Raw genomic sequence first — 20,473 nt, 5'->3', positions numbered from 1 at the left:
CTGCACTCCAGCCTAGACCACAGAGCAAGACCCTGTCTCATAAAAACTAAAAAAAATAAAAATCAAATGAAATACAAGAGGTTTTCACACAGCATTCAGCTTGCTTGCCCTTCTGCCTCCCACCACGTGAAGGTTCTTCCACTCTGGAAGATGGAACAGTATGGCACCATCCTGGAAATAGAGAGCAGCCCTCACCACACAACCAAACCTGCTGGCTCCTTGATCTTAGACTTAGCCTTTAGCACTGTGAGAAACACATTTCTGTTTTTTATAAGTTACCCAGCCTGTGGTATTTTGTTATAGCAGCACTTACACAGACCATAGACCAGCTTCCCTCCACCTGGGTACATGCACCTCCATGCTAACATTTCTGAAGGAGTCATTATAAAATCTTTATAATATTGATACTCATGTTCCACCAAATGGAAGTCTATGGCTTCTAGAATCTTAGTTGTATCCTGGTGACAAGCTTTTAATTCACTTTAAAAATGTTAACAACCATTTATATTATTAATAAAATCTCTTTCTTAAAAGTTTCCAAATGTCTACCCCTTTTCATATAAAAAAAATAGGCCTTTTTTTTCAGGAGAGAGGGAAAACTTACTTTGTTATAATACATGGCATGAGTCATGGAAAGAGCTTGAATAATTTGTAGACACGTTGCTATTGAGTCATCCGTGAATGATACAAGACCACTTGAATACTGATGAAGTTAAATCCTTTATAATCATAAGAAATAAAAATACTACTACTTTTTTTATTTTATAAAACTCAATTTCACTTTTACCCTAGAAGAGACACTGAGGCTAGATAGTAACAATTATCATTCATAGTTGAGGAAGCTTATTCTCTAAGAAGCCAAATGGGATCTTCAGCAGAGAGAAAGAATTGGAGGTATAACATGGAGTTGACCACAAGTATTACCTCTCCTTATCCAATAGATTTCTTTTGCTACCACAATAGGTAGAATATTATATTAAAAACCACTGTCCCAATTGTGACAAACATCCTCCAATATCTTGTGATTCTAAAGGTTTTAAGCTATATGACTGACAGGGTTTGATGGGTACATTGGAATGCCTGTGATTTATTATATAATTTAAGTGCCCATCTGTGCAGCTGGGCAAAGACATAGCTGATGAAAATATCAGCTGTCCAGCTGTTTTCTCTGCTCCATAAAGGTCATGAGGATTGCTTCTCTGGCTGCCATCACCACTCTAACAACCCCACCTTCTGTCGCAAGGATGCTTCATTTCCATACTCTCCTGAAAAAGCAACGACAACAACACTGGTCCTTAATTCTGAAGAAGATCCCAGATGTTTCCTAGGCTAGTTGCAATTTCATGATCCTTGACATTAGTTAAAGAAGTCATCCTCTCAACCTTTGTGTCACTTTGTGCCTCATCTTCCAGCTAGGTAGCCTGGGACATGGAGGGGCTGTGGTCTGGCCTAGTCTCCTGCTTTTAATTTCTTTATTATTATTATTATTATTATTATTATTATACTTTAAGTTCTAGGGTACACGTGCACAACATGCAGGTTTGTTACATATGTATACATGTGCCATGTTAGTGTGCTGCACCCATTAACTCGTCATTTACATTAAGTATATCTCCTAATGCTATCCCTCCCTGCTCCCCCATCCCCACAATAGGCCCCGATGTGTGATGTTCCCCTTCCTGTGTCCAAGTGATCTCATTGTTCAATTCCCACCTATGAGTGAGAACATCCTGCATTTAATTTCTATTTCCTTACATTTGCCCTTCCAACCTTTACAAGAATAAACAAATTATGCAACACCAAAAATAAGAGACACAACATTACCTTCCCACCTTTCAGGAGCTGCTTAGCTACTTACCTATTCTCCATGGCTCTGGAGTTATTGACAAGTGTGATGACTATAAGAACTGTAGCAGCAAACTTAACGATAATTTCCAGTGGGTCTTGTTTTGTTTTAATATGATTCACTTGAACCATATGGGCCTTAGCAACCCTACTTATTATCCTTTTCACTGAAATAGCTACTCACTAAGTATTGGGGTTATGGTAGATACTCCATATACAAGTATGAACAAGAGGGAATGCTGGACAAGATAGTGAGTTGTTGACTGGTAAGTAGGATCAGAAGAAAGGATTGCAAATACATAAGCTATTTATTTAATATGCCATAGGCACAATGGGGATTCAAACTTCATACTATATTTATTGCCTACAACAGTAATTTAGACACACATCAGAAAATCAAGGAGCTGTGAGCAGGCTGACATTAAACATTAATTTCATAGTTATTGATCCTTTTCTATGTCTTTCAAAGCCATAAGTAGCAATTTTGACCCAAGTACAAACAGCAAAATAGTACCCTCAAATCAGTAGCATAGGGAAGAAAGGAGACAGAGAGGAGGCATCCTGCAGATATTAAGAGGCTTCCTGACTCTGACTTCTGGCCCCCAACTCCATCATCTCAACTGGCTGCCAACGACACTGGCCCAGGGCCCAAGACTGATTTGCCACCCTGACTTGTCAGGGGAGGCCAAGTAGCAAGTGGCTTAAAACCATGTGCAACTTTTAAAATTCATTATTCCAAAAATATTGGCCGGGTGTGGTGGCTCACACCTGTAATCCCAGCACTTTGGGAGGCCCAAGTGGGCAGATCACTTGAGGTCAGGAGTTCAAGACCAGCCTGGCCAACATGGCGAAACTCCGTCTCTACTAAAAATACAAAAACTTAGCTGGGCATGGTGGCTTTTGCCTGTAATCCCAGCTACTTGGGAGGCTGAGGTCAGAGAATCAGTTGAACCTGGGATACTGAGGTTGCAGTGAGCCAAGATCACTCCACTATACTCCAGCCTGGGTGACAGAGTGAGATTTTGTCTCAAAAAAAAAAAAATATATATATATATATATATACACACACACACACACACATATATACACATATATACACACATATATATACACACACACATATATATAGGAGCCCTTTAATATCAGTGCATCAGGAAAAGACCTCGTTATCTCATTCTAGTTTTGAAATCTGACTTTTTACCCAATAGCTGTTAATACCTTGAGAACAACTCCTAAATGTTATCCATATTGTAAATAATAAAAAAATAGGACAGGTCCTATATACTATGCAAATAGCACTTCATTAACATTGAAACTCATTGCTAGTAATCATATGGATTTTCAGTGATAAAGGTTCTTCTGTGTAATATATTCAGAAAAAATATATACACCAATGAGAAGATTTTAGGTAAAGTCAAGCAACAGAAGACAGCTAGATTTTATTCGCAGCATTCTAGTCTCAGTTTCTCTGAACCTCTTATTTTGTGGGGAATGAACAGTTCTGGAGGCTTCTCTTCAAATTTCTCACTCATCACAATAATAATAAAAGTATTTGAATAGTGTTTTAAATTTTGTGTTTTAAATAGTGTTTTAAATTTTCATATTCATTTGCTCATGCCACCTTCACTGATTACACAGCTAACATTCCCTTTTACAGGTGATGGGACAAAGGCTCAGAAAAGTCGTGATATACCCAAAGTCGCCCTCCAAATCCCACCCTTTTTCAACTATATCCTAAAGCCATTTATGTTCCTCCATTTTAGCTTCAGCCATATCTACTGCTTGAACTCTCATATGGGCAATTATGAGTCAAAAACTGTTATAAGTAGTATCAATAAAATTAATTAAAATTAAGTTCATAATTACTTATACTTTCTTGCCTCCTGAGTCATATGTATGAAATTATCATTCAAAGCAAAATTACTGGCATGATAATAAACACATGTGTAGCCCTAACTAGGTATTTCTTTGTTTTCAGTGTGCTACAATTTATATTCTCACCTGTCACATAAGGTATGAACATAGGCTGAATTGTGTTCCTCCACCCAAGTTAATATGTTGCAGTTCTAATCCCCAGTACTTCAGTATGTGTCTGAAGTTTTCACTACCATGGTGGGATTTATGCTGAGCATTAAGGGTGGGTAAGGTTTTGACATAAGTAGCTAAGTAGTAGGAAAAGAAAGATACAATGAAAGTGAAAATTCATAGAGGACAACAAACAGGGCAGTTTGGCTGAAGCAGAAAAAGTGATAAAACCAAGTCAGTTTGGTTTCTGGGAGGAGAGAACTGAAGAGTGATGGGTAATCTCATTGTGAGAGGAGGGTGTGAGGATGAGCTGGACATATTCACTAGCTTCCATTCAGAAGTCAGCCTGTTACCCCATCTATAAGAACAACTCCATTCTGTGCCTGCCTTAGGCATTTATTGAATCCTTTTTCAGAAATATCCAGGGAAACAAATGCTTCTTCCTGTGGCAAGGTGGCTCTCAGAATCACATGGGGACATTTATTCACTGTCCCCATCCCAGACATAGTGAAACAGAATCTCTAGGGTCATGTTCTCAACTTTGGCTGTACATTATAAATCACCTGGGGAGCTTTAAAAAATTCTGTTGCCCAGGTTACAGTCAAAACCAATTAAATCAGACTTACTTGTGAGGGGAGCTAGGCATCAGTATTTTTCTAAAGCATCTCTAGCCTCTTCCCTACCATCCACCCACCACAGGTGATTCTAATATGTAGCCAAGTTTTAGATCCACTGCTATGCTGTAGGGCCTGGCTATCTGTGCTTTTAGTAAGCCTTCCGAATGATTCCTTCTAGCCAACCCATGAAAAACATTTGATCCTCAGCACCGAGGCATCTATCTTCTATTCCTTGGTTAGCTTTCTCTAATGCCCTAAAAAAAAAAGAAACATGTTTCCTCTTGTTCCCCACGCTTTCCTATCAAGAAAACTTCATATTTATTTAGCTAAACTTACTTCCCTATTTGGCAAGATAAAAAATAGTGTTACGCACAGAATATACAACACAGCGTCAGGGTCCTAAAATCAACTTGACATCAAGGCCCTTTACAAGCTATACTATGTACAGATGAGTTCAAGAAGAAGAGTGTGGAAAAATAAGACACTTATGGACCAGATTGTGGAAGGACCAGTTTTTCAACTACAGACTCAATGGCCTTGAAAAAATAATATAGCAGGAGATTGGCAAGATCAGCATTAATTTTAAGGAAACTATAAAGAAAGCAATAAACCAAAAAAATGTGAAAGACAGTATAAAGGAGGAACAATTGAACTTGAGTGACAGTTAAGTATGTGAGAAAGCTGGGAATTAAAGATGTGATTCTGAAGTTGTAAGCCTGGGTGATAGAAAGAAATGACAGAAAAATGGGAAAATGAAGAGAAGGGGCTGGATTTTCTAGGGGAAAAGTGGCTACTATTACATTTGGGATTAAGTCTTTTTAAAAAAAGAAAAACAGGGGGGAAGTGGGGAGGGGAGGAGGACTGAATTAGGTTTTACTTGTCTGAGATAATATGGCATTTAGAAAGCAAGGCCAGTCTAAAGACAGAGATTTCGAATCTTCTGCCAAGGAGTCTCAGTTGCAGCCAAAAGAGAATATTGGGAAAGATGAGTAGAGAATCAAAGACAGAAATTTGAGAAATTCCAGTAGAAAACTAAGTGGAACCAATGAAGCCAAAAAAGAAGCACCTATTAGATCAGCAGGAGGAAAACCTAGATAAAGTCACAGAAGAAGCGAAAAGGGGAAGAGGAAGTGATCCATAGCGTAAAATGGCTAAGGAGAAGGAAGCCTAAGATAACAGATGTGATAACTGCTCATTTCGTAGCAGTGCCTAAGCCCTTCCATTGGCTTTCCACTGCCTGCAGGTTAATATTAGCCTGATAAGAAAAGGCCTTTATAGTTGGCTCTAGTATACCTTTGTGATGCTTTATCTCCCAGCTGACACTGAACTACATACTGAATATGTATTGTTAACATGTTCTCCTAGGCTTTTTTATACATGCTACTTTCTTTACCTGATGACATTTGACTCATTCCTCAGGCTTCAGCTCATTATGCCAGCTCCTCCATGAATCCTGGCATACTTCTAGTCCCTAGCCAATTACTCTCTAGTCAGGGCTTTGTCAATGCTAACACTTCAGTTTGTACATACCTTAATGGTAGCACTTACCACATGGCATCATTATTTTTTTCTCCATCTGCTTCAGTTACCTATTGCTATGTAACAAATCATTCCAAAACATAATGACTTAAGTAATAACTAAATTATTAGTATCTCAAAATTCCATGGGTTGACTGAGATCTGCTATGTGGTTCTTCTGCTCCACGTGACATCAGCGGGAGCTACAGTCAACTTGAGGGCTCAACAAAGATGGAGCATGTAAGACAGTTCACACATACGTCTAGAACTTTGGCTGAGATAGCTGGAGGATTGGGCTCAAGCTGGGATGTTGGTGTTGGGAAAGCTGGGCTTCTTTCTCTTCATGATGTCTCTCCATGTGGTCCCTCCACTAAAGCAGCTCAACTTCCTATACAGCTGCTCAGGGTTCCAAAATAAGAGCGTTCCAAAAGGAAGGAATCAGAAGCTGTCAGTCCTCTTAAAGGGGGCCCTGAACTGGCACTGTGTCACCTCCACTGCTATTAACACAAGTCAGGGGCCAGGAACTGCTCAAAGGCATGAAACGACACAGTTCCATAGGGAACACTTTGGAGCTGTTGCCCTCATTAATGTGCTACTTGCTTGAAGAGCAAAGATTATATCTTTTTCATCTTTGAAAAAGTACCTAGTGGGGAACTTAACACATAGTGGACACCCATTAAATGATGGTTGAGTTGGATCTTGAGAATCGAGGAACAGGCCAAGTTAAGAAAATTAAGGGCCAATGCCAAGTTGAAGATGGAAGTGGAAGTATCTCAAAGTTCAACTTCTGGTGTTATATCAAAAGGAGGTCACACCTGCTGTCATCAATTTTGTATCTGAATTTAAAATGTTAATCTATTGAGTGGAAACATTTAAAATATGTCATAATATGTGTAATCCTGTTTAGCATATTAAAAAATACAGAAATGCTAAACAGGATCACACATATGAAAGTGGCCTGAGACGCTCCTGACAAGTTGAGAGTCCCCAGGAATAACCATTGTTAAATGTACATGTGAGATAGTAACTTTTAAATTGTGTTGCTAAGAGAAGCCCTGAGAGTTCAGTGGAACTCCCTCAGGGACCACTTTAGAGGGAATGGGAACGAAGGGTCTGAGCTGAGTCTATGGGCCTGTGGACTCACAACCCATCCCTATCCAAACAAGGAAGCTTTTATTGATTTCATTTTTTTTTTTGACACAAATAAGGTTTTATTTGGAAAACAAAGGCAGGTTTTGGGGTTTTCCCCCTACTAAATACGTTGTGAAACTTACATGCTAGGAAAAAAAGAGGAGATGAATAACAAGATTAACCATGAAGACTTAACTGGAATTGGACAGCCTATATTGGCAGCAGGCCAGAACAGCATGGTCCTATTGGCAAGGCAAATATCAGAAGGGATTAAAATGACCAGGCTGTCTAGGGAGACAGTATGGAGGAGGGTGACACACTTTGAGTGTAGAGCCCAGATTTTAGTCCAGCTTCATCACGAACTGTCTCTATAGCCTTGGATAGGACACTTAACCTGAGTGGATCTCAGTTTCCCCATATGCAAAATAAGGTCATTGGTCTAAATGACTTTCAAAGTCTGGGGTTCCTACTCTAAGACTCTGTGATTCCAGGGGGTTCATGAAGCAATGCAGGTGATTGACAATAATTTCCAGGCTTCGCATTTATTCATTATTATCAGAGTAACCTCATTTTTGCATGGTATGATGACCAGAAAAGAAAGATGTAAAGTTTAGGAGTTTGAAACAAATTGACAAGAAAAAATCCAACAACTCCATCAAAAAGTGGCCAAGGATATGAACAGACACTTCTCAAAAGAAGACATTTATGCAGCCAGCAGATACATGAAAAAATGCTCATCATCACTAGCCATCAGAGAAATGCAAATCAAAACCACAATGAGATACCATCTCACACCAGTTAGAATGGCGATCATTAAAAAATCAGGAAACAACAGGTGCTGGAGAGGATGTGGAGAAACAGGAATGCTTTTACACTGTTGCTGGGACTATAAACTAGTTCAACCATTGTGGAAGACAGTGTGGCGATTCCTCAAGGATCTAGAACCAGAAATAACATTTGACCCAGCAATCCCATTACTGGGTATATACCCAAAGGATTATAAATCATGCTGCTATAAAGACACATGCACACATATGTTTATCGCGGTACTATTCACAACAGCAAAGACTTGGAACCAACCCAAATGCCAATCAATAATAGACTGGATTAAGAAAATGTGGCACATATACACCAAGGAATATTATGCAGCCATAAAAAAGGATGAGTTCATGTCCTTTATATGGACATGGATGAAGCTGGAAACCATCATTCTGAGCAAACTATCGCAAGGATAGAAAACCAAACACTGCATGCTCTCACTCATAGGTGGGAATTGAACAATGAGAACACATGGACACAGGGTGGGGATCATCACACACCGGAGCCTGCTGGGGGATCGGGGGACGGGGGAGGGATAGCATTAGGACATATTCCTAATGTAAATGATGAGTTAACAGGTGCAGCACACCAACATGGCACAGGTATACATATGTAACAAACCTGCATGTTGTGCACATGTACCCTAGAACTTAAAGTAACATAAAAAAAAAAGAAGAAAAGTTTAGGAGTTTGATATTGTAGTATAGAGTTCTTAGCTCAGATAATATCTGATACTGACTGTGCATTAAATACTGCTATTGTACTAAGCACTCTACCCATAATATAGCATTTAATTCTCACAACATCTCAATCTGGTAGTTACTGTTATCCCAATTTTAAAGATTAATAAATTGAAATTTAAGAGATTGTCATTTGCCTAGGTGTCATACACCTAATAAGGGATGCAGCAGGGGTTTAAATCCAGGCATTCAAATGCATATCTTTACTTTTTCCCCTATTCATATAAAGTCTGCCCATATTATAAAGTCCTGAAGAGCTAGGCTTCTTAAGCTTAACTCACTTTATATAACCATAGCACATGGCATCAGGCATGCTGGCGCCCAGTGGGAATCTTTTTATAATGATGATGCCAGTAGTGTTGACAATATTAATGCTCGTTAAACAGAATTTATCTTTGAAATGCAAGTTAACAAACGGAATCTAGAATTTTAATATCAGTTCTATTCCACTGTTTGTATGTAACTCTACAGGAAACTCTACTGCTAAAACGAAACTATGGAAGAATGGATGCGTTTTCAGAGAAGTTCAAAAATCTCAAATTCTACTCTACGAATTAGGTAGATGTGTAGGTGGCAGAAGCATCCAAAATATTTCACATTTTGGCAGCTTGTAAAATGGATAAGTTTAAAAAAACCTTATATTTGTAAAACATTACCAGACCACAGAGAAACTTCATAAATACTATTTCAGTTAATTTTCACAACTCCATGAACATTATCATCCCATTTTAGAGATCTAAAAACTGAGGTTTATATAAGTTAAATTTTTTTACCCAGGGTGATATAGCTAGTAAGGGGAAGCATATTTTTTATCTTCAGACTCCAAGTCCAGTGTCTTTCCATTATACTACAAGATACTTTACTAAAATGCACATTATGTATCAGTAAAATATCACAGCTATTACCTGCTAGAATAGAATTGATTAGTTTTGCCCCCTAGAGGAGGAAATTATATATTTTCCAAAGATTTGGCTGCTACAGGTAACAACTTGGAGTTACAGTATTAATAATACTGTGTTAATATTGTATATTGATATTAATATTGTGATATAGATGGATTAAAATATATGGCTAACACTCTAAAAGAGGCAAATAATAACAAAACCAAACATAACTTGTTTTTTTTTTGAAACAGAGTCTCGCTCTGTCCCGTAGGCTGGAGTGCAATGCCGCGATCTTGGCTCACTGCAACCTCCGCCTCCCTGGTTCAAGTGATTCTCCTGCCTCAGTCTCCTGAGTAGCTGGGATAACAGACATGCGTCACCATGACCAGGTAATTTTTGTATTTTTAGTAGAGACAGGGTTTCACCATGTTGGCAAGGCTGGTCTCAAACTCCTGACCTCAAGTGATCCGCCCACCTCGGCCTCCCAGAGTGCTAGGATTACAGGCATGAGCTATCGCGCCTGACCCAAACATAAGTTTTTTTCTGTTTTTTTTTTTTTTTTTTTTTTTTTAATTAGGACTGTGAGCCCAGTTAAATGCACTATTCAGTATATATAGGGGTAGGTAATGTATCACTATTTTAATGTTTTTAGGATTTTAAACCTAACTATTATAAATCAATCCAAAAGCATTAATAGTTTATGGTTGGACTTTAAGCTACTAGTGGTTTTGATATTTAAAGACCTTAATTTTCTTGATCACAAGGAGAAAGCTTATATGCAGTATGTTCTTTAAATCCATATAGATTCGAGGCTTCCTCTGGCTCTATCACTAACTACCTGTGGGACCTTGAAGAAATGCATTAACCTCTGAATCTATGTTTCCTCAAATTTATATGGGGCAATCATTCCTATGTCATTGGATTGGTTTGAAAATTAAATATGAAAGTGTCAACAAAGCATATGGTGAAGGATCTGGCACTCAAAAAATAGTTCTCTTCCTTAAGGGACTTGTGAGTATTTGGCATATTGGGCTACAATGTGCCTGCTATAAAACCAAAATCAAAAACCCCTTCATCTCTACTTGTCTCTACTACTAATGTCAGATAGTAGACATTAATATCTGACATTAAAGAGTGAGCTGTTTAGCACCCCCTCTGGTACCTTGTTCACAGCCAGGAACTTGGTAGGTGCCCAATAAATGTTAGTTGAATTAAACTGAAATCAAATTACCACATCCCCTCAGGGTCTCAAGTGTTTAATTAGAAGCCCACCATAGTCAGTATCTTGTTGGCCAGTATTTGGCCAATATATAAAAGGATGTTGTCCTTGTAACATTCCTCCTTGGTCTCTGGGCCCTGCTTTTTTGTCATGGTTCATTCCAGCTGAACTAAAATTTCCCCAAACATGACTGAAGCGATGGGCCGAATCTAACAAGATTAAGTTTAATAGGGATAAATGTAAAGACTTATACTTCAGTCCAAAAAGAATCCTGTACAAGTGCTAGATGGGGAATATGGGGATTAGCAGCAACATGTGTGAAAAGGACTTAGGGGTTTTAGTTGATATTAAGCTCAATTAGTCAACAGTGTGCTTTTCCTAACAAGAAGGTTGATGTGAACTGAGCCTGCATTAACTCCGGCACCAGCCTGGCGATTACCTGACTGCACTAGTTTTCAAACTTAGCTATATCAGAATCACCTGGCAGGCTTGTTAAAACACAGACCATGGCCCCACCCCCCAGAGTTTCTGATTCAGTAGGTCTGGGGTGGGGCCTGAGAATTTGCATTTCTATTAAGTTCCCAAATCGGTGCTAATGTTGCTGGTTCTGGGATCATACTTTGGGAATCACTGCACTCCTTTATTTTGCCTGATCAGGTAACACGGGGACAACTAGTAACAAAAATAGTGAAGAGACTGAAAACATAAGAGGGGCGAGGAAGGAAGGAAGGAAAGAAATGAAGAGTTGTTATGTCCTATAGTGATATTAGTACAATTAATAATAATAGCTAACATTTGTTGAGAGTTTATTATGGACTGGAAGTTCTACCAAACATATCATATGCAATTAACAATGGTAATAATAACTACCAACCAGATAGCACTTACTGTGCCAAGTTTTGTTCTATATGCTTTACATATTTAACCCTTACAACAGTCCTAAGAGGTACATATTACTATGCTCATTTTTCAGATAAGGACACTGCAGCCCAGAGAAGAAACCTGCAAAGGCCGCATTCACACATTCACAAGAGATATGGCTGTGATTTGGATGCAGATGTGATGGGCTGACAACAAAACTCCTGTGATATCATGAAGCCTTCGGGAGGCAGAATTGAAGTGAAGATGAAGTTTAGCTTAGAGAAGAAAAGAATAAATACATACAAAACGTTTGACGGTGAATAAACAGAAAATGATGTATCCATACAACAGAATTCGACTCAGCAATAAAAATGAACCAAACTATGGAAAACAAAACCCAACAACAGGAAAGAATCTCAAAATAATTATGGTGAGTGAAAGAGGCCAGAACAAAACAGAACAAAAAAAGACTAGAAAACGTTAACTACTCAATAGTGATGAAAACCAAGCAGATCGGTGACTGCAGAGGGAGTGGGGGGAAGGGCACCCTGCAAAGAGGTAGGAAGGAAGGGATGATGAACAAGCAGAAGGAAACTTTTGAGGGTGACGGATATATTCATTACCTTGATGATGGAGATGCTTTCAAGGGTATCAAAATGCATCACATCATATGCTTTAAACATGCACAGTTTATCGTATGTTTAATTATAGTCCAATGAAGCCATAAGAAACATATTTGAATTTAGATCTATTTAGTAAGATCCACAAATCCTATGAAGGAGACCAGTATTATTATTCTACTAATAACAGATTGAAAATTGTGTTCGGTGTATCTATAAAACAGGTAATTTTGACATATAGCCCCTTCAGCACATCTAATGTATACTCAGTATGTCGTACCAATTTCCAAGTAGAAATTATCCATTAAATAATAACTTAGGTTCTATTAAAACCTAATTCAATGGGAAAATTCTATTACTAAATTCTAGCTTATTAAAAACCAATTTGGCCATAAGAGGTCACGAATTCTAAAAACTAATAATACTTAAATATATTACTTAAAATTACTTAAGTATTAAATAATACTTAAATATATTTACAATAGTAATAGTAGTAGTAGAAATAATGCCATTTCCTTATTAAATTTCCCATTTTAAAAATTCCTTAAAACCTCTGAAATTCTTCTTCTGAAATAAATAAAAGGATAGATAGGATTATTCTCATTTACTAGACATTAATTTTTAAATTGCCTGAAAAATGCCTTTTCTACAACTTTTTTTTCATAACTGCTTTGATAACAAGAATCACAATCTGTCTGGAAGTTTGCTTTGCTCAGGGTCATAAGTTGGTTTACAATTCAATCAAATGCCCTGGTTTGTCATGGGAGCTCACCAATAAGCAAAACAGCCAAGTCTTTTAAAGACTAATTAGAAAAAATACAATAAAATCAATTCACACAGCACATGTTTTTTTTTAGACTTGGAAGAAATACACTGTCTATGAGCAAAGAATTCCAATCATATTTGGAGGCACTCCTATAGAACCGTTCCTGGGATTTTTCAGGATTACTAACACATGCTGTTCTCAAATTATTTGTGATTTAGTAGACACATAAAACTCACCTGATTAAGCAATCAAAACTGAATCTATGGAAGAAGTGGGTCTCATGCCCTCTGCATCTTTATTCTAATTTCAAGAGAGAACTGAAATGTTTCTATCCCCTGACTCCATTCTTAGGGAGAACAAAGTCATACAAGTCAAAGATAAACTCAAGGATACTGCTGGGCCTCCAAGATAAGGAGGAATAGAGTGTGGGGCAGCAGGAGTAAACACCAAGTTCTCTGGTTCAGGAAGATCCATTCTCATCCCTCTCTTGCCTGGAGCGGTGGTTTGGGAAGGAGGAGAAAAGGCCTCGAGGAGATGACTTCCACCTGCCTGGAAGGCGGCCCAGAAGGAAAAGGAGTACACAGATTCTGTTTCAGCAAGGGACAGAGATCAGGGAGGAATTTGTGAGAAAGGCCATAGTGAAATAATCATGCAAGTGCCTTTGCCATTTCTCCCTCATTCCAAACTATGTTGGGGTAGATGACTGCATAAAAGCTCAGGATCCCAAGACTGGGGTCTTGGCTTTTAACAACTGACAATCAAGTGGGAAGGAATGCAAGCATATACTTCTAGCATGAATTATTGAGGTTCTTTTTTTTTTTTTTTTTTTTTTTTTGAGTCAGAGTCTTGCTCTGTCACCCAGGCTAGAGTGCAATGGCACAGTCTCGGCTCATTGCAGCCTCAACCTCCTGGGCTCAAGCGATCCTTCCACCTCAGCTTCCCAAGTAGCTGGGACCACAGATGCAAACCACAAAGCCCAGCCGATTGTTTTATATTTTTGGTAGAGACAGGGTTTCCCCATGTTGCTCAGGCTGGTCTTGAACTCCTGGGTTCAAGTGATTCACCCGCCTTGGCCTCCCAGAGTACTGGGATTATAGGCATGAACCACCACACCTGGCCCTAATTATTGAAGTTCTATTAAGAGCCAGCCCCACCCAAAAAATCTATGATGTCTTCCACTGTGGGATAGATAAAGGTTCTAGTATATTAAGAAATCACAGAATAATAAGAAAAAAAATCACAGAATCATGTTTACATAGCACCTCTATAGACTCAGTCATAATCTAGATTTCTCATGTGTGTCTAGGGATACCTCATTTAATCAAGAAACACTAAGAACAAAATCTTGTGGAGAAGGATCTCAGTAACTGGAGGATAACCAGGACTGGTTTTACAAGTGTAGGACTTGTATAGTAACAACAGTAACACAGTCCCCAAGTGCCCCACCCGCCCCCCACATCCCTACTCGGTTTAATAATGCTCTACTCTGCTAAAAAATTCTTAATACATTTTGAACAAGGAGTTCTGCATTTTCATTTTGTATCAGGCAATATGTTTGTAGCCAATCCTGAGGTTAACAATGTAAGATCTGTATTATAGACCTCTCCTTGTTGGGAAATCTCTTCTGTCTGGGAACCTTATTGCTAGTTGCAATATTTGTCAGATGTTTTTCAAAAGGGAACATAATTAAAATAAACTGCTACTCCCTAACCATGTGTTTTATTGTTCTTTAATCATAATTTTAGGCCGGTGTGGTAGCTCATATCTGTAATCCCAGCACTTTGGGAGGCTGAGGTGGGAGGATCACTTGAGGTCAGGAGTTGGAGACCAGCCTGGCTAACATGGTGAAACCCCATCTCTACTAAAAATACAAAAATTAGCCAGGCATGGTGGTGCGCACCTGTAATTCCCGCTACTTGGGAGGCTAAGGCAGGAGAATTGCTTAATACCAGAAGGTGGAGGTTGCAGTGAGCTGAGATCGCACTACTGTACTCCAGCCTGGGCGAAAGAGTGGGACTCTCTCTCAAATAATAACAATAATAATATTTAAATTTTGCAGAGGTCAAATATATTTAATCTAACATTTATTCTACATTTAAAAAGTGTGAGCCATTAAAAGTGGCTCACACTTGTAACGCTAGCACTTTGGGAGTCCAAGGCAGGAGATCTGAGTGAATTCAGAAGTTCGAGACCAGCCTGGGCAACAGAGTGAGGACTTATCTCTATTAAATTTAAAAAACAAAAAACAAAAAATTCAGCCAGGCATGGTGTGTGTGCCTGTTGTCCCAGCTACTTTGGAAGGTGAGGTAGGAGGATCGTGTGAACCCAGGAAATTGAAGCTGCAGTGAACCAAGATCATGCCACTGCATGCCAGCCTGCGCAATATAGCAAGACACTGTCTCAACAAAATAAAATAAAAGTAAAAACTATTTTTGGAATTGAGCATATACGGTATGAGAGACATCAGGTAAAGGGCTAATATTATAAAGAAATATAAATGCCAGAGATGTAATCCTAAGTATAGATTCCTGCTGAATTTTTTTCTTTATGTACCTTTGTGTTGTATTTGTATTCCTTTTAGCAGAGTAACTGTATCTGAACAACTACATCCACAAGTCCTCTGGCCATATCTATATGCACAACCTATTCAAAAGTGTTTGGTCAATTTTTATCTCCATTGTAAAATTATGCAGATATTTGGATCATCCCGAGAAGTAAAGGTCTCTACTTGTGAGTACAGACTGATCCCCTACTTTGTCCCTTCTTGGCTGCCAATGCCACTGGCAGAGGAACCTCTAACACTATTTTCTAAGGGACAAGGCCCAAGTGAAATTCTGATCTACCAGGACTCGCTAATTATTAAAGTAAAGCTGAAATACCACACACAGAAAGAGTTACTTTATAAGAATGATAAGAATAGGTCCAGGCCATACAACACTGATTTCCACACACACACCTCTATTGTTTTGTGTTATTTTGTTTCCTTTAACTAAGCTAACTTTTAAAGGGCTATGTCTACAGCAGCCTAGGGAACACACACAGCTGTGTCTGTTAACAATGAATTAGATTTTCTGGTTGCAGAAAAGTTACAAGATCTGGGCCTCTTTGGGGTGAAAAGAGAGAGCTAAATGTGAATAATGCTGCAGTAGAGATGATGGCCAAAAACGATGAAGACTACACAATTAGGATATTCAGAGGCGGTTAATGTGAATCACACACTCTTTTGACAAGATCTTGATTTCAACAATTGTCCAATTAATTTCATAAGTACAGTAAAACCTCATCAATTTGGATGCTCTCAACTTAAAATTTGTATAAGTAATAGAACTCTGTTGGTTTAGCTTTCTATAGTGGGCACAAAAATGACAGGTATAGGCCGGATGTGGTGGCTCACGCCTGTAATCCCAGCACTTTGGGAGGCTGAGGCCGGTGGATCACTTGAGGTCAGGAGTTTGAGATAAGCCTGGCCAATATGGTGAAACCCTCTCTCTACTACAAATAGAAAAATTTAGCCTAGCGTGGTGGTGCGTGCCTGTAATCCCAGCTACTCAAGAGGCTGAGGCAGGAGAATCACTTGAACCCAGGAAGTTGAGATTGCAGTGAGCCAAGATCGCACCACTGCACTCCAGCCCAGGTGACAAAATAAATCACTTCTTTAAAAAGAAACAATTTTAAAACACCTTCATGTGCTTTATAATTCTCGGCTTCATTAAATAATAATTTGGGCTGGGCATAGTGGCTCACACCTGCAACACCAGCACTTTGGGAGGCCAAGGCAGAAGGATTGCATGATGAGCTCAGGAGTTTGAGACCAGTGGGGGCAACAGAACGAGAACTCATCTCCATAAAAAATAATAAATAAATAAATAAATAAATATTAGCCAGGTATGGTGGTGTGTGCCTGTTGTCCCAGTTACTTGGGAGGTTGAGGTAGGAAGATCGTTTGAACCCAGAAGATTGAGGCTGCAGTGAACTGAGATCATGCCACTGCATGCCAGCCTGGGCAACGGAGCAAGACACTGTCTCAATAAAATAAAATTTAAAAAATCAATAAAACATATTTTTGGAATTGAGTACATACTGGGTGCAACACATTAGGGGAGGGGCTAGTATTATAAGGAAACATAGATGAAAGGTCTGTCTTTAGTGAGCTTAGAGGCCAGTGTGTGAAACAAGTCAGGTACATGGAAATGTGACTCTCAATACCAGGTAACTCAAAAACTATGGAATAAGGCTGGACGTGGTGGCTCATGCCTGTAATCCCAACACTTTGGGAGGCTGAAGCAGGAGGACTGCTGGAGGCCACGAGTTTGACACCAGCCTGGGCAACCTAGTGAGACTTCATCACTACTAAAATTAAAAAATTAGCTAGGCCTGGTGGTGCACACCTGTAGTCCCAGGTACTAGGGAGGCTGAGGCAGGAGGATCACTTGAGACCAGGAGTTCAAGGTTGCAAGAGCTATGACTGCGTCACTGCACTCCAGCTTGGACAACAGAGCAAGATCTGATTTCAACAACAACAACAACAACAAAAAGTATGGAATATGGAGGCTACAGATAATTTGTTCTGTTCATTAGAGCAGAGCTTCTAAAGTATGATGTGGTCATTGCTCTATATAGAATTACTGTATATAATTTTTTTAAACTTTTTAAGTGCCATAATGCAGATTTTCCTCTTCATTGAAGCACTTACACTTAACTTTTAGTTGTTGAACATCTACTTCAAGTAAGAGATTGTGCTAGGTATTGAAAGAAACTTGCTGAGAAAGATGCTGTTTCTGATCTCGAAGACTTTTCTCAAACGAGTATTGCCCACGCTAAATGAAGTTAGGAAGGGGAAAGTCTAAGTAGCCTGCTATGAGAGCACAGGCACAGTGTGTTACATTAGCTTCCACCAGAAGCCAACCATGAGACAAGAATGCACGCACAAGTGGTTTATTTGGGAGGTGATCATAGAAAGCACCAAAAGGGGAGTGAGGAAGTAAGACCAGCCCATAGCAAAAGGTACGTTATGGAACAGATTCCTGCTGTGAGCAACTGGGGCTCAATGCTGCTGGGGAGCTCTGGAGACAGAACAGAAGATGCCTTCGTTAGCCTGAGGGGCGAAGACACCCAGGTATTTATCTTCCAGTTTGCTTCCTTCATTGGTTAAAGGCTACTCCTGAGGAACGAAAATTTCTGGCACTTGTGAGCTGCCCTGGTACCAGGTGCAAGAGGAATGTCCTCAGGCAACTGCTCACGGCTGGAAACCCAACTGTGTTCCTGGAGATGATGTGCCTAGGGGGAAAGGGCAGGGTGCTCATCATATCTCCCATACAAGGGGGAAATATGATTCCAGATTTGATTGTGAAGGAAGGCTGCTGGCAGAGGTGGTATTTTTAGTAGGGCCACACAAACATGGAGGTAGTGATGGAGGAATGACAAACGTGGCTGTAGTAACTACAAGACTAAAAGCAAAGAGATGGAGGAGGGTGCACAGTCATCACTAAAAGCAAATATCACTGCATAAACAGAGTTTAGGGTTCACAAATGAGGAGGAATAGAGGGAAATATGGCCAAAAGACAAACAGTAATCAGAATGAGGCCTCTTTACGTGTCCTGTCTAGCAACTTTAAACTCTAGCCCGAAGGGCCTGTATCCTGCAGTCAAGGAGACTAAATATGTTTGATTACTGGAGTGATATGATTAAATTTTTATTTTAGCAAAATTACTCTAGAAATTTTGGCATAATGTTTCAGATGGCCTGGAGGAGGGGACAGGAGACTATCATTAGGGCCAAGGTGAGTCGTAATCAGTGACGGTACAAGGTCATTAACAGTGAGAACAGAGAAAGGAAATAGGTGGAAGATACTCTGAGAGATGCTCCCAGGGTTGCACACCAGAAACGAAGATGGAGAAGAAGAGGAGGGTCTCAGAAATGAAGCCCAGTGACTCACTGGATTGATGTTGTCATAAACTGGGGTAATATATTATTGCAGGAAGAAGATAATTTGTGGTTGGAGTTTGGATCTGTTGACTGCAAGGCAGACTATTAATCTGGAGAAGTCTGGCAGGTAAGGTGTATCCAGAGAGCCAGAGCCAGAGGTATACATTTGGGATGCATCCAAACAAACTGACCAAGGAAGAGGATAAAATGAGACAGCTTCAGTTTGGTATTCCCCCATTATTAATTCCAAATTAATAATGTTTTTCCGTAAATATAATTTGGAACAATCATTTCAGGATACTCACTAATTGGGATATAGAATTTCCCTTTCCAATTTTTGTTTTAAATATGGGAGTAGGAGGGATGGCAAGATGGCCAAATAGGAACAGTTCTGGTCTGCAACTCCCAGCAAGATCAACACAGAAGGCAGGTGATTTCTGTATTTCCAACTGAGGAACCTGGCTCATTTCACCGGGACTGGTTAGACAGTGAGTGCAGCCCACAGAGGGTGAGCAGAAGCAGGGTGGGGCATTGCCTCACCCAGGAAGCACAAGGGGTCAAGGAACTCCCTCCCCTAGCCAAGGGAAGCCGTGAGGGACTGTACCATGAGGAATGGTGCATTCCAGCCCAGATACTATGCTTTTCCCATGGTCTTTGCAACACGCAGACCAGGAGATTCCCTCAGGAGCCTACACCACCAATGCGCTGGGTCTCAAGCACAAAACTGGGCAGCTGTTAGGGAAGACACCAAGCTAGCTGCAGGAGTTTTCTTTTTTCATACCCCAGTGGCACCTGGAACACCAGTGAGACAGAACTGTTCACTCCCCTGGAAAAGGGGCTGAAGCCAGGGAGCCAAGTGGTCTAGCTCAGTGGATCCCACCCCCACAGAGCCCAGCAAGCTAAGATCCACTGACTTGAAATTCTCACTGTCAGCACAGCAGTCTGAAGTCGACCTGGGACACTCCAGCTTGGTGGGGGGCAGAGCGTCCACCATTACCGAGGGTTGAGTAGGCGGTTTTCCCCTCACAGAGTAAACAAAGCCACTAGGAAGCTCGAACTGGGTGGAGCACACTGCAGCCAGGCAAAGCCGCTGTAGCCAGACTACCTCTCTAGATTCCTCCTCTCTGGACAAGGTGTCTCTGAAAGAAAGGCAGAAGCCCCACTCAGGGGCTTATAGATAAAACTCCCATCTCCCTGGGATAGAGCACCTGAGGGAAGGTGCAGTTGTGAGTGCAGCTTCAGCAGACTTAAACTTTCCTGCCTGCCAGCTCTGAAGAAGGCAGTGGATCCCCCAGCACAGCATTCAAGCTCTGCTAAGGGACAGACTGCCTCCTCAAGTGGGTTCCTGACTCCCATGTCTCCTGACTGGGAGACACTTCTCAGCAAAAGTCAACAGACACCTCCTACAGGAGAGCTCTGGCTGGCATCTGGCAGGTGCCCCTCTGGGATGAAGCTTCCAGAGGAAGGAACAGGCAGGAATCTTCGCTGTTCTGCAGCCTCTG

At 40.1% G+C, this 20,473-nt stretch overlaps 1 long non-coding RNA gene across 1 annotated transcript in view; it reads left to right on the top strand.

Annotated features, from left to right (window-relative positions):
* The window catches only part of LOC126949284 (uncharacterized), a 32,417-nt gene extending 19,299 nt beyond the window's left edge, over positions 1-13,118 (top strand). Inside the window, exons 2-3 of the long non-coding RNA XR_007723655.1 lie at positions 9,851-9,968; positions 11,772-13,118. This is a non-coding gene — a long non-coding RNA (uncharacterized LOC126949284). The remainder of the gene's footprint in view (positions 1-9,850; positions 9,969-11,771) is intronic.
* Positions 13,119-20,473: the final 7,355 nt, after the last annotated feature.

Source organism: Macaca thibetana, chromosome 2 (assembly GCF_024542745.1).
Source record: "Macaca thibetana thibetana isolate TM-01 chromosome 2, ASM2454274v1, whole genome shotgun sequence".
NCBI lineage: Eukaryota > Metazoa > Chordata > Mammalia > Primates > Cercopithecidae > Macaca > Macaca thibetana.
Note: the sequence above shows the minus strand (reverse complement) of the source record. Positions and strands in the feature narration are given on the sequence as shown.